Below are 15,562 nucleotides of genomic sequence, written 5' to 3' on the forward strand. Positions count from 1 at the left end.
CTGCCTGTCTGACCCTGAATTCACATATATTTGCTTCTAAAATAATTTTCCATTAGCTTAGGGACTTGGGGCTTCTCTGATGGCTCACAGGGTATAGAACCCACCTGGTACCCAGGAGCCACCAGAGACTCAAGTTCAATATCTGGGTCAGGAAGATCCCCTGGAGAAGGAAATGGCAACCCACTCCAGTATTCTTGCCTGGGAAATCCCATGAACAGAGGAGCCTGGTAGATTGCAGTTCACAGGATGGCAAAGAGTTGGACTTGACTGAGCACAGGGCAGAATATCTTAGAGACTTAGAACAATACAAAGTTATTCTCTGAAGGCTCTGGAGTGAGAAATCTGAAGTGGGTTTCCCTGGGAAAAGGAAGATGTTGGTGGGCTCCCCCTCCAAGGATCTAGGACAGGGTCCCACTCTGTGCCTTTTCTGCATCTAGCGCTGCAATCCTTGCATTCTTTGGCTCCTGGGCCCTCCTCCCTATGTGAATCGAGCAGCATCTTAAATGTCCCTCTGCTTCTGTCTTCACATCACTTTCTCCTTCACCAAGACTTTGTAATTAGAGGAACAACTCAGATAAGACAGACTTGTTCTCCTATCTGGTGATTAGGATGAGGACACCTGGGCAGGCATTGCTGGACGTGTTAAGTCTTGTGTGACCACCATCAGCCTGTCTCTGGCTCTGTCCAATGGGTGATGGGCCTACCCATGCGTCAGTCATGTGGCTTCCCCTCTTTTGCTCTCCCTTAATAAAGTTCACAGCATCATATGGAGTGTACTTGTCTTCTCTGAAAGGAGCTGGATGAAAAAAAAAGAAAGAAGTGGAGGGAAGACAGTAGAGAGGAGGAGGGGAGATGACACCTGCTCTGTGGGGCTGGAACCCCAGCAGGGAAAGTGTGTCTGGCCCCACTGCAGCCTCACACACTGGGGTCCCTCATGCCCCACATGCTGCCTGGCACCTGAAGCCCCCATGACAGCTGAGGCAGGAGAAAGGGCTCGCCTCCAAAGGCTCAGAGGGAAGATGCTCACACCAGCACCTGTCAGGGAAGGAGCCTCCTGCTCTTCCATGGTGGCTTCCTCACCACATCTGTAGAGGGGCCCAGCCAGCACCCACCCTGTGCTAGCAGGGAAAACGTTACAGACTTGGCCAGACACACAGGGCTTCTTCACCCCAAATGAGTTTTGAGCAGAGTCCAGCCTGGCCTTCTCTCCAGTCCCTTGGCAGCCCTTCCTCTCAGGCAGGGCCTCAGGCTCCTCAGAAGCCTAGAGTGGGCAGCTGTGCTGGAGGGTCTGGGAGAAGCCAACTGGGCACAAGGCTTGGCTACTGGGAACAGGTGTCAGACCCAAATCCAGGACAGCTGGTGGCACCTCCCCCTCAGGATAACACCTTGGAGTCCCTGGCATATGTGCCCAGCCACTCTGAGTGAGGATGGACTTCTTTAGCCCTGCCATTCCTGGAGACCATGTTGGGGCCTGTCCTCCTGACCCTGGGCACTGACCAGAATCAGGCCCTTTGCACTCCTCCTCTAGCCTCTCTGCACTCAGCCCTGCTCTCTCTGGTTCTGCACAGGTTCCCTTCCTTCCCACCCCTGCCCTTCCTAGCCTAGGGCCCTGGTGCCACAGGAGACCTCCCGGCAGCCCACATGCCTAGTAAAAGGGCATCTCCCTCAGCTCCTGCCTGCAGCCGAGACCTTTGCACCAGTCTTCACACACGCCCTGATTCCCAAGTCACTTAGCTAGTTCATTCTGCTCCAGAAAGGGCCCAGATGGTATTCAGTGCTAGACCAGCGATAGGGCAGGAGGGTTAGTTGGGAGTGTCCTGGACAGGAAATTTGGCAGATCTGCTAGAGTCAGGTGTTGCAGAAGAGCTCAGACTGATTATTCTAAAAGCATGGGATGATGGTCCCTCACTCTCTTTACTATTCCTAGTGCTAAACCACATTTCTGAACCAATAAAGGAAAGTCTCTTTGTTCAGAGTCTACGTGGAAGGGGAAGAAGAGATCTGAGAGGAACCCAAGAGTGGGGAAGGTTGGGCTGGGAGGATGCTGAGTGTAGGTGGTTACCCGCCCCTGACCTTTAATATGGACAGGTGACCCCATTGGTTTTGTGTGAACTACCTATCATCATGAGGCCAGACAAATGAGGATGGTGTTGGGACTGGAGTTAAGCTGGTGAGGGAGCTGTTCAGGAGGAAGAGGCTCCTGAGAGAGCCAGCTTCCAAGTAATTCTTTATGGAAATCTTTGGTGTTTTGCTTTTTTGAATCATGGGCATTAGATTTGACCTTTGAAGGGAGAATGATGACATCATGACGTAAGAGACTAAAGATGAAGGTTTTCCATCCCTTGTTTTTTGACTTATGATCTCCATGACTTTCTCAGTGTACAACCCTCTAGAAGCACTCTTTACCTGTTAGACTCCTATTCACCCTTCACAGCCCCATTTTTTTTAGTTTTCTCCTTTCCTTCTTATCCCAGTCAGTATTCAGTCCTCCACCACAAGCTTTATCATTTGTATTGTGCTAGTGTAGCTTTCTGTTTTAACATAGCCTGTGAGCTCAAGAAATATTTGCTGAGTGAATGATTGACTGAATGAGCATTCCTAGGAGATACCTAGGAAATGAATTATTATCGCACCTTTCAAAGGAGACTGAAGCTTAGAGAGTACAAGTCACTGGTGCCATATATAGTGAAACTGCCCTAGGTCAGGCCTCCTGAATCCAAGGCGAGTGCTCCACCCACTAACACAGTCACCCAGCACTCACTGCAGAGCTGATGGGACAAGACTCCAGGAACATTTCAGAGGACATGGGGCTGGCAGCAAGAAGGTCCAATGGAGAAGGATTTCACATCAGTGGGGACTCTCAGAGGCTGTTTTTCTCTGTCCACATCACTTTTCCTCTCTGAAATTAGTTTTCCTCTCTAAAATGGGAATGATAAGAAAACCAACCATGACAAGTGAATGAACTAGACTGTGACTGTCTTGACGTCAAGCAAGTTTCCACTCTGCTTTGCTTTCAGCTGTGTCTCAGCGCTGAGCAGACTGCCTGCCACATTGTAGGTGCACATTAAATACATGGTGATAATATGAAGAAGGAAAAGTAGGGGTGCACTCGGCCATTTTCACCGTCAGCGAGAAACTCTTTCCCCCACTTTTCCCCAAAGTGTATCCTCTGCAGTTAATTGACTCTGGAGGCCCAGTTCTGGATTCTGCCCTCATCTTCACCCTCTCCTAGGTGAAATAACTTTCCATTGTATTTTCCACATAAAATTCCATATACAATGAAATATTACCCAGCCCTAAAAAAACAATGAAATAATGCCATTTTCAGGAACATGGATGGACCTAGAGATTATCATACTAAGTGAAATAAGTCAAAGATAAATATCATATGATATCACTTAATATATGAAATTAAAAAGGTGGTACAAATAACTTATTTATGAAACAGAGACAGACTCATAGAATTCAAAAACAAATTTACCATTACTAAAGGGGAAAGGTGAGGTTGGAGGGACAAATTAATACTTTGGGATTAACATATACGTCCTACGATGTATCAAAGAAATAATCAACAAATCCCTACTGTATAGCACAGGGAAATCTACTCAATATTCTGTAATAACTTTTATAGGAAAAGAATCTGAAAAAGAATGGATATATGTATATATGTGAATGTGAAGTCACTCAGTCGTGTCCGACTCTTTGCGACCCCATGGACTGTAGCCTACCAGGCTCCTCTGTCCATGGGATTTTCCAGGCAATAGTACTGGAGTGGATTGCCATTTTATTCTCCAATATGTGTGTGTGTGTGTGTGTGTGTGTGTATATATATATATATATATATATATATATATATATATGAATCACTTTGCTATATATCTGAAACTAACACTTTGTAAATAAACTATATACCAGTATAAAATCAGACTTAAACAATTTTTTAAACCAAAGAAACCCTTCACCTAAACACCATGAATTATCAGTTGAAATCCAGAATGTTATAGACAGAATTACACAAATAAAAGAACTAACCTGTGTTATAAGTGTAAGATGACTGCACTTACTGACATTGAGACTAACCATACTTGCTACAACTTCTCATTAAACATTCATTTACACCCCAAAGAGCATATCATTCATATGTGTCATTTTACACTGGCACTTCAGAAAGACTCATCTCACAATTAGTCCTCCTCTCAAACTGTAAGCCACATAGAGACATTTCCCTTGAAAGTAGATGACAAAATAATATAGAAGATTGTACAAGATGGATAACAGATTTCACTGAACACTAAAGCATGGCACATTTACTTTAGAAAGGAAAATGTTGCCCAGTACAGTTCAATTCAGCTCAGTCACTCAGTCGTGTCCGACTCTTAGTGACCCCATGAATCGGGGCGCCCCAGGCCTCCCTGTCTATCACCAACTCCCGGAGTTCACTCAGACTCACATCCATCGAGTCAGTGATGCCATCCAGCCATCTCATCATCGGTTGTCCCTTTCTCCTCCTGTTCCCAATCCCTCCCAGCATCAGAGTCTTTTCAAATGAGTGAACGCTTCGCATGAGGTGGCCAAAGTACTGAAGTTTCAGCTTTAGCATCAGTCCTTCCAAAGAAATCCCAGGTCTGATCTCCTTCACAATGCACTGGTTGGATCTCCTTGCACTCCAAGGGACCCTCAAGAGTCTTCTCCAACACCACGGTTCAAAAGCATCAATTCTTTGGTGCTCAGCCTTCTTCACAGTCCAACTCTCACATCCATACATGACTACTGGAAAAAACATAGCCGTGACTAGACGGACCTTAGTCGGCAAAGTAATGTCTCTGCTTTTGAATATGCTATCTATGTTGGTCATAAATTTTCTTCCAAGGAGTAAGCGTCTTTTAATTTCATGGCTGCAGTCACCATCTGCAGTGATTTTGGAGCCCCCAAAAATAAAGTCTGACACTGTTTCCACTGTTTCCCCATCTATTTCCCATGAAGTGACGGGAGCGGATGCCATGATCTTCGTTTTCTGAATGTTGAGCTTTAAGCCAACTTTTTCACTCTCCTCTTTCACTTTCATCAAGAGGCTTTATAGTTCCTCTTCACTCTCTGTCATAAGGGTGGTGTCATCTGCGTATCTGAGGTAATTGATATTTCTCCCGGCGATCTTGATTCCAGCTTGTGTTTCTTCCAGTCAAGTGTTTCTCATGATGTACTCTGCATAGAAGTACAATAGAAGTACAATAGAAGTACATAGAAGTTAAATAAACAGGGTGATACATACAGACTTGATGTACTCCTTTTCCTATTTGGAACCAGTCTATTGTTCCATGTGAAGTTCTAACTGCTGCTTCCTGACCTGCATACAGGTTTCTCAAGAGGCAGGTGAGGTGGGCTGGTATTCCCATCTCTTTCAGAATTTTCCACAGTTTATTGTGATCCACACAGTCAAAGGCTTTGGCATAGTCAATAAAGCAGAAATAGATGATTTTCTGGAATTCCCTTGCTTTTTCCATGATCCAGCGGATGTTGGCAATTTGATCTCTGGTTCCTCTGCCTTTTCTAAAACCAGCTAGAACATCAGGAAGTTCACAGTTCATGTATTGCTGACGTCTGGCTTGGAGAATTTTGAGCATTACTTTACTAGCATGTGAGATGAGTGCAATTGTGTGGTAGTTTGAGCATTCTTTGGCATTGCCTTTCTTTGGGATTGGAATGAAAACTGATCTTTTCCAGTCCTGTGGCCACTGCTGAGTTTTCCAAATTTGCTGGCCTATTGAGTGCAGCACTTCCACAACATCATCTTTCAGGATCTGAAACAGCTCAACAGAAATTCCATCACCTCCACTAGCTTTGTTCGTAGTGGTGCTTTCCAAGGCCCACTTGACTTCACATTCCAAGATCTCTGGCTCTAGATGAGTGATCACACCATCATGGTTATCTGGGTCATTAAGATCTTTTTTGTACAGTTCTTCTGTGTATTCTTGCCATCTCTTCTTAATATCTTCTGCTTCTGTTAGGTCCAGACCATTTCTGTCCTTTATTGAGCCCATCTTTGCATGAAATGTTCCCTTGGTATCTCTAATTTTCTTGAAGAGCTCTCTAGTCTTTCCCATTCTGTTGTTTTCCTCTATTTCTTTGCATTGATCACTAAAGAAGGCTTTCTTATCTCTTCTTGCTATTCTTTGGAACTCTGCATTCAGATGCTTATATCTTTCCTTTTCTCCTATGCTTTTCACCTCTCTTCTTTGCTCAGCTATTTGTAAGGCCTCCCCAGACAGCCATTTTGCTTTTTTGCATTTCTTTCCCATGGGGATGGTCTTGATCCCTGTCTCCTGTACAATGTCAAGAACCTCATTCCATAGTTCATCAGGCACTCTATCTATCAGATCTAGGCCCTTAAATCTATTATTCACTTCCACTGTATAATCATAAGGGATTTGATTTAGGTCATACCTGAATGGTCTAGCGGTTTTCCCTACTTTCTTCAACTTAAGTCTGAATTTGGTAATAAGGAGTTCATGATCTGAGCCACAGTCAGCTGCTGGTCTTGTTTTTGTTGACTGTATAGAGCTTCTCCATCTTTGGCTGCAAAGAATATAATCAATCTGATTACGGTGTTGACCATCTGGTGATGTCCCTGTGTAGAGTCTTCTCTTGTGTTGTTGGAAGAGGGTGTTTGCTATGACCAGTGCATTTTCTTAGCTCTGCTTCATTCCACATTCCAAGACCAAATTTACCTGTTACTCCAGGTGTTTCTTGCCTTCTTACTTTTGCATTCCAGTCCCCTATAATGAAAAGGACATCTTTTTTGGGTGTTAGTTCTAAAAGGTCTTGTAGGTCTTCATAGAACCATTCAACTTCAGCTTCTTCAGCATTACTGGTTGGGGCATAAACTGGATTACCATGATATTGAATGGTTTGCCTTGGAAACAAACAGAGATCATTCTGTCGTTTTTGAGACTGCATCCAAGTACTGCATTTTGGACTCTTTTGTTGACCATGATGGCTACTCCATTTCTTCTGCGGGATTCCTGCCTGCAGTAGTAGATATAATGGTCATCTGAGTTAAAGTCACCCATTCCAGTCCATTTTAGTTCGCTGATTCCTAGAATGTCGATGTTAACTCTTGCCATCTCTTGTTTGACCACTTCCAATTTGCCTTGATTCATGGATCTGACATTCCAGGTTCCTATGCAATATTGCTCTTTACAGCATCGGACCTTGCTTCTATCACCAGTCACACCCACAGCTGGGTATTGTTTTTGCTTTGGCACCATCCCTTCATTCTTTCTGGAGTTATTTCTCCACTGATGCCCGGTAGCATATTGGGCAGCTACTGACCTGAGGAGTTCCTCTTTCAGTATCCTATCATTTTGCCTTTTCATACTGTTCATAGGGTTCTCAAGGCAAGAATACTGAAGTGGTTTGCCATTCCCTTCTTCTGTCAGACCTCTCCACCATGACCCACCCGTCTTGGGTTGCCCTGCAGGCATGGCTTAGTTTCATTCAGTTAGACAAAGCTGTGGTCCTAGTGTGATTAGATTGACTAGTTTTCTGTGAGTATAGTTTCAGTGTGTCTGCCCTCTGATGCCCTCTTGCAACACCTACCATCTTACTTGGGTTTCTCTTACCTTGGACGTGGGGTATCTCTTCACGGCTGCTGCAGCAAAGCACAGCCGCTGCACCTTACCTTGGACGAAGGGTATCTCCTCATCACCACCCTTCCTGACCTTCAACGTGGGATAACTCCTCTAGGCCCTCCTGCACCCGTCCAGCCACCACTCCTTGGACGTGGGATTGCTCCTCCTGGCCGGCTCCGCTGACCTCAGATGTGGGGTGGCTCCTCCCCGCTACCCCTGACCTCGGACACAGGGTAGCTCCTCTCAGCCGTTCCTGTGTAGTCACAGCCTGGCACTTTCGGCCACTGCCCCTGACCTCGGACGTGGGATAACTCCTCTTGGCCACCGCCCTTTGGGCATGGGGTTCTCCCGGCTTCTGCCCCTGACCTCAGACATGGGGTAGCTCCTCTTGGCTGCGCATAGTGCGTCAGTGGCAGCCGCCCGCACTTAGTGCACCTGTCTCAGCCACAGACAAACCATTCAATATCACAGTAATCCAAGTCTATGCCCAACAAGTAACGCTGAAGAAGCTGAAGTTGAACAGTTCTATGAAGACCTACAAGACCTTTTAGAACTAACACCCAAAAAAGATGTCCTTTTCATTATAGGGGACTGGAATGCAAAAGTAAGAAGTCAAGAAACACCTGGAGTAACAGGAAAATTTGGCCTTGGTATGCAGAATGAAGCAGGGCAAAGACTAATAGAGTTTTGCCAAGAAAATGCACTGGTCATAGCAAACACCCTCTTCCACAAACACAAGAGAAGACTCTACACATGGACATCACCAGACAATCAACACCAATATCAGATTGATTATATTCTTTGCAGCCAAAGATGGAGAAGCTCTATACAGTCAACAAAAACAAGACCAGCAGCTGACTGGCTCAGATCATGAACTCCTTATTACCAAATTCAGACTTAAGTTGAAGAAAGTAGGGAAAACCACTCGACCATTCAGGTATGACCTAAATCAAATCCCTTATGATTATACAGTGGAAGTGAATAATAGATTTAAGGGCCTAGATCTGATAGATAGAGTGCCTGATGAACTATGGAATGAGGTTCTTGACATTGTACAGGAGACAGGGATCAAGACCATCCCCATGGGAAAGAAATGCAAAAAAGCAAAATGGCTGTCTGGGGAGGCCTTACAAATAGCTGAGCAAAGAAGAGAGGCGAAAAGCATAGGAGAAAAGGAAAGATATAAGCATCTGAATGCAGAGTTCCAAAGAATAACAAGAAGAGATAAGAAAGCCTTCTTTAGTGATCAATGCAAAGAAATAGAGGAAAACAACAGAATGGGAAAGACTAGAGAACTCTTCAAGAAAATTAGAGATACCAAGGGAACATTTCATGCAAAGATGGGCTCGATAAAGGACAGAAATGGTCTGGACCTAACAGAAGCAGAAGATATTAAGAACAGATGGCAAGAATACACAGAAGAACTGTACAAAAAAGATCTACACGACCCAGATAATCATGATGATGTGATCACTCACCTAGAGCCAGAGATCTTGGAATGTGAAGTCAAGTGGGCCTTGGAAAGCATCACTATGAACAAAGCTAGTGGAGGTGATGGAATTCCAGTTGAGCTATTTCAAATCCTGAGAGATGATGCTGTGAAAGTGCTGCACTCAATAGGCCAGCAAATTTGGAAAACTCAGCAGTGGCCACAGGACTAGAACAGGTCAGTTTTCATTCCAATCCCAAAGAAAGGCAATGCCAAAGAATGCTCAAACTACCACACAGTTGCACTCATCTCACATGCTAGTAAAGTAATGCTCAAAATTCTCCAAGACAGGCTTCAGCAATATGTGAACCGTGAACTTCCTGATGTTCAAGCTGGTTTTAGGAAAGGCAGAGGAACAAAAGATCAATTTGCCAACATCCGCTGGATCATGGAAAAAGCAAGGGCGTTCCAGGAAAACATCTGTTTCTGCTTTATTGACTATGCCAAAGCCTTTGACTGTGTGGATCACAATACACTGTGGAAAATTCTTCAAGAGATGGGGATACCAGACCACCTCACCTGCCTCTTGAGAAATCTGCATACAGGTGAGAAAGTAACAGTTAGAACTGGACATGGAACAACAGACTGGTTCCAAATAGGAAAAGGAGTACATCAAGGCTGTATATTGTCACCCTGCTTATTTAACTTCTATGCAGAGTACATCATGAGAAACGCTGGGCTGGAAGAAACACATGCTGGAATCAAGATTGCCGGAAGAAATATCAATAACCTCAGATATGCAGATGACACCACCCTTATGACAGAGAGTGAAGAGGAACTATAAAGCCTCTTGATGAAAGTGAAAGAGGAAAGTGAAAAAGTTGGCTTAAAGCTCAACATTCAGAAAACAAGGATCATGGCATCTGGTCCCATCACTTCATGGGAAATAGATGGGGAAACAGTGGAAACAGTGTCAGACTTTATTTTTGGGGGTCCAAAATCACTGCAGATGGTGACTGCAGCCATGAAATTAAAAGACTCTTACTCCTTGGAAGAAAAGTTATGACCACCCTAGATAGCATAATCAAAAGCAGAGACATTACTTTGCTGACTAAGGTCCATCTAGTCAAGGCTATGGTTTTTCCAGTGGTCATGTATGGATGTGAGAGTTGGACTGTGAAGAAGGCTGAGCGCTGAAGAATTGATGCTTTTGAACTGTGGTGTTGGAGAAGACTCTTGAGAGTCCCTTGGACTTCAAGATCCAACCAGTCCATTGTGAAGGAGATCAGCCCTGGGATTTCTTTGGAAGGACTGATGCTAAAGCTGAAACTCCAGTACTTTGGCCTCCACTTGTGAAGAGTTGACTCATTGGGAAAGACTCTGATGTTGGGAGAGATTGTGGGCTGGAAGAGAAGGAGACGACAGAGGATAAGATGGCTGGATGGCATCACGGACTTGACGGACGTGAGTCTGAGTGAACTCCGGGAGTTGGTGATGGACAGGGAGGCCAGGAGTGCTGCAATTCATGGAGTCACAAAGAGTCGGACACGACTGAGTGACTGAACTGAATTGAACTGAACTGATAATGAGTGATGTTGAGCATCTTTTCATGTGTTTGTTAGCCATCTTTATGTCTTTTTGGAGAACTGTCTGTTTAGTTCTTTGGCCCATTTTTTGATTGTGTCTTTTATTTTTCTGGAATTGAGCTGCAGGCACTGCTTGTATATTTTTGAGATTAATTCTTTGTCAGTTGTTCTGTTTACTATTATTTTCTTCCATTCTGAATGCTGTCTTTTCACCTTGCTTATAGTTTCCTTCATTGTGGAAAAGCTTTTAAGTTTAATTAGGACCCATTTGTTCACTTTTGCCTTTATTTCCACTCTGGGAGGTGGGTCATAGAGGATCCTGTTGTGATTTCTGTCAGAGAGCGTTTTGACTATGTTTTCCTCTAGAAGTTTTATAGTTTCTGGTCTTACATTTAGATCTTTAATCCATTTTGAGTTGATTTTTGTGTATGGTGTTAGAAAGTGTTCTAGCTTCATTCTCTTACAAGTGGTTGACCAGCTTTCCCAGTACCACTTGTTAAAGAGATTATCTTTTCTCCATTGTATATTCTTGCCTCCTTTGTCAAAGATAAGTTATCCATAGGTGTGTAGATTTATCTCTGGGCTTTCTATTTTGTTCCATTGATCTATATTTCTGTTTTTGTGCCAGTACTATACTGTCTTGATGACTGTAGCTTTGTGGTATAATCTGAAGTCAGGCAGATTGATTCCTCCTGTTCCATTCTTCTTTTGCAAGATTGCTTTGGCTATTCGAAGCTTTTTGTATTTTCAAACAAATTGTGAAATTATTTGTACTAGCTCTCTGAAAAACAACATTGGTAGCTTGATAGGAATTGCATTGAATCTATAGATTGCTTTGAGTTGTATACTCATAGTATATAGTTTTCTATATATAGGTCTTTTGTTTCTTTATGTAGATTTATTTCTAAGTATTTTACTCTTTTTGTTGCAATGGTGAATGAATGGAATTGTTTCCTTAATTTCTCTTTCTGTTTTCTCATTGTTACTGTATAGGAATGCAAGGGATTTGATTTCTCTGTGTTAATTTTATATCCTGCAACTTTACTATATTTATTGATTAGCTCTAGTAATTTTCTGGTAGTGTTTTTAGGGTTTTCTATGTAGAGGATCATGTCATCTGCAAACAGTGAGAGTTTTACTTCTTCTTTTCCAATTTGGATTCCTTTTATTTCTTTTCTTTTCTTTTTTTTCTTTTCTGATTGCTGTGGCTAAAACTTCCAAAACTATGTTGAATAGTAGTGGTGAGAGTGGGCACCCTTGTCTTGTTCCTGACTTTATGGAAAATGCTTTCAATTTTTCACCATTGAGGATAATGTGTTAGCTGTGGGTTTATCATATATGGTTTTTATTATGTTGAGGGATGGACTGGAAGAAACACAAGCTGGAATCAAGATTGCTGGGAGAAATATCAATAACCTCAGATATGCAGATGACACCACCCTTATAGCAGAAAGTGAAGAAGAACTCAAAAGCCTCTTGATGAAAGTGAAAGAGGAGAGTGAAAAAGTTGGCTTAAAGCTCAACATTCAGAAAACTAAGATCATGGCATCCAGTCCCATCACTTCATGGGAAATAGATGGAGAAACAGTGGAAACAGTGTCAGACTTTATTTTGGGGGGCTCCAAAATCACTGGAGATGGTGATTGCAGCCCTGAAGTTAAAAGACGCTTACTCCTTGGAAGAAAAGTTATGACCAACATAGATAGCATATTCAAAAGTAGAGACATTACTTTGCCAACAAAGGTCCATCTAGTCAAGGCTATGGTTTTTCCAGTAGTCATGTATGGATGTGAGAGTTGGACTATAAAGAAAGCTGAGCACTGAAGAATTGATGCTTTTGAACTGTGGTGTTGGAGAAGACTCTTGAGAGTCCCTTGGACTGCAAGGAAATCCAACCAGTCCATTGTGAAGGAGATCAGCCCTGGGATTTCTTTGGAAGGAATAATGCTAAAGCTGAAACTTCAGTACTTTGGCCACCTCATGTGAAGAGTTGACTCATTGGAAAAGACTCTGATGCTGGGAGGGATTGGGGGCAGGAGGAGAAGGGGACGACCGAGGATAAGATGGCTGGATGGCATCACTGACTTGATGGATGCGAGTCTGGGTGAACTCCAGGAGTTGGTGATGGACAGGGAGGCCTGGAGTGCTGCGATTCATGGGGTCACAAAGAGTCGGACACGACTCAGTGACTGGACTGAACTGAACTGAACTGATGTTCCTTCTATGCCTGCTTTCTGGAGGGTTTTTATCATAAATGGACATTGAATTTTGTCAAAGGTTTCTCGGCATCTGTTGAGATAATCTTGTTTTTTTTATCTTTCAATTTGTTAATGTGGTGTATCACATTGATTGATTTGTGAATACTGAAGAATCCTTGCATCCCTGGGATAAAGCCCACTTGGTCATGATGTGTGATCTTTTAAATACGTTGTTGGATTCTGTTTGCTATAATTTTGTTGAGGATTTTTGCATCTATGTTCATCAGTGATATTGGCCTGTAGTTTTCTTTTTTTGTGGTGTCTTTGTCAGGTTCTGGTATTAGGGTGATGGTGGCCTCATAGAATGAGGCCTCTGCAATTTTCTGGAAGAGTTTGAGTAGGATTGGTGTTAGCTCTTCTCTAAATTTTTGGCAGAATTCACCTGTGAAGCCATCTGGTCCTGGGCTTCTGTTTGTTGGAAGATTTTTGATTACAGTTTCTATTTCCATTCTTGTGATGGGTCTGTTAAGATTTTCTATTTCTTCCTGATTCAGTTTTGGTTATACTTTTCTAAGAATTCATCCATTTCTTCCAAGTTGTCCATTTTATTGGCATATAGTTGCTGATAGTAGCATCTTATGATCCTTTGTATTTCTGTGTTGTCTGTTGTGATTTCTCTATTTTCATTTCTAATTTTGTTGATTTGATTCTTCTCCCTTTTTTTCTTGATGAGTCCGGCTAATGTTTTGTCTATTTTATTTATCTTCTCAAAGAACTAGCTTTTAGTTTTGTTGATTTTTGCTATAGTCTCCTTTGTTTCTTTTTCATTTGTTTCTGCCCTAATTATTATGATTTATTTCCTTCTACTAATCCTGGGGTTCTTCATTTCTTCTTTTTCTAGTTGCCTTAGGTGTAAAGTTAGGGTATTTATTTGATTTTTCTCTTGTTTCTTGAGGTAAGCTTGTATTGCTATGAACCTTCCCCTTAGCACTGCTTTTACTGAATCCGATAGGTTTGGGGTTGTCGTGTTTTCATTTGTTTCTATGCATATTTTGATTTCTTTTTTGATTTTTCTCTGTGATTTGTTGGTTATTCAGAAACATGTTGTTTAGCCTCCATATGTTTGTATTTTTAATGATTTTTCCCCCTGTAGTTGACATCTAATCTTACTGCATTGTGATCAGAAAAAAATGCTTGAAATGATTTCAATTTTTTTTTTAAATTTACCAAGGCTAGATTTATGGCCCAGGATGTGATCTATCCTGGAGAATGTTCTATGTGCACTTGAGAAAAAGGTGAAATTCATTGTTTTGGGGTGAAATGTCCTATAGATATCAATTAGGTCTAACTGGTCCATTGTATCATTTAAAGTTTGTGTTTCTTTGCTAATTTTCTGTTTAGTTGATCTATTCATAGGTGTGAGTGGGGTATTAAAGTCTGTCACTATTATTGTGTTCCTGTTAATTTCCCCTTTCATACTTGTTAGCATTTGCCTTACATATTGTGATGCTCCTATATTGGGTGCATATATATTTATAATTGTTATATCTTCTTCTTGGATTGATCCTTTGATCATTATGTAGTGTCCTTCTTTGTCTCTTTTCAGGGCCTTTATTTCAAAGTCTAGTCTATCTGATATGAGTATTGCTACTCCTGCTTTCTTTTCGTCTCCATTTGCATGAAATATCTTTTTCCAGCCCTTCACTTTCAGTCTGAATGTGTCCCTTGCTTTGAGGTGGGTCTCTTGTAGAGAGCATACATAGGGGTCTTGTTTTTGTGTCCATTCAGCTAGTCTTTGTCTTTTGGTTGGGGCATTCAACCCATTTACATTTAGGGTAATTATTGATAAGTATGATCCTGTTCCCATTTACTTTGTTGTTTTGGGTTCAAGTTTATAAACCTTTTCTGTGTTTCCTGTCTAGAGAAGATACTTTAGCATTTGTTGAAGAGCTGGTTTGGTGGTGCTTAATTCTCTCAGCTTTTGCTTGTCTGTAAAGCTTTTGATTCCTCCTTCATGGCACTGGGTTTTCTTCATGTTCAGTTTCCACCATGGGAGCTTGCACTGAGTTGGACTTATGCTGTGCTTGACCTTCATCTTGCAGGAGCCAAGCTGAGGTTGTTTCAGTTCAGTTCAGTTCAGTTCAGTTGCTCAGTCATGTCCGACTCTTTGCGTAAATTTGGAAAACTCAGCAGTGGCCACAGGACTGGCAAAGGTCAGTTTTCATTCCAATTCCAAAGAAAGGCAATGCCAAAGAATGCTCAAGGTACTGCATTCCTTGCACTCGTCTCACATGCTAGTAAAGTAATGCTCAAAATTCTCCAAGCCAGGCTTCAGCAATACATGAACTGTGAGCTTCCAGATGTTCAAGCTGGTTTTAGAAAAAGCAGAGGAACCAGAGATCAAATTGCCAACATCCGCTGGATCATGGAAAAAGCAAGAGAGTTCCAGAGAAACATCTATTTCTGCTTTATTGACTATGCCAAAGCCTTTGACTGTGTGGATCACAATACACTGTGGAAAATTCTGAAAGAGATGGGAATACCAGACCACCTGACCTGCCTCTTGAGAAACCTGTATGCAGGTCAGGAAGCAGCAGTTAGAACTGGACATGGAACAACAGACTGGTTCCAAAAATAGGCTGTATATTGTATATATGTCAAGGCTGTATATTGTCACCCTGCTTATTTAACATCTATGCAGAGTGCATCATGTAAAACGCT

Source organism: Capricornis sumatraensis, chromosome 2 (assembly GCF_032405125.1).
Source record: "Capricornis sumatraensis isolate serow.1 chromosome 2, serow.2, whole genome shotgun sequence".
In the NCBI taxonomy this organism is placed as follows: Eukaryota; Metazoa; Chordata; class Mammalia; order Artiodactyla; family Bovidae; genus Capricornis; species Capricornis sumatraensis.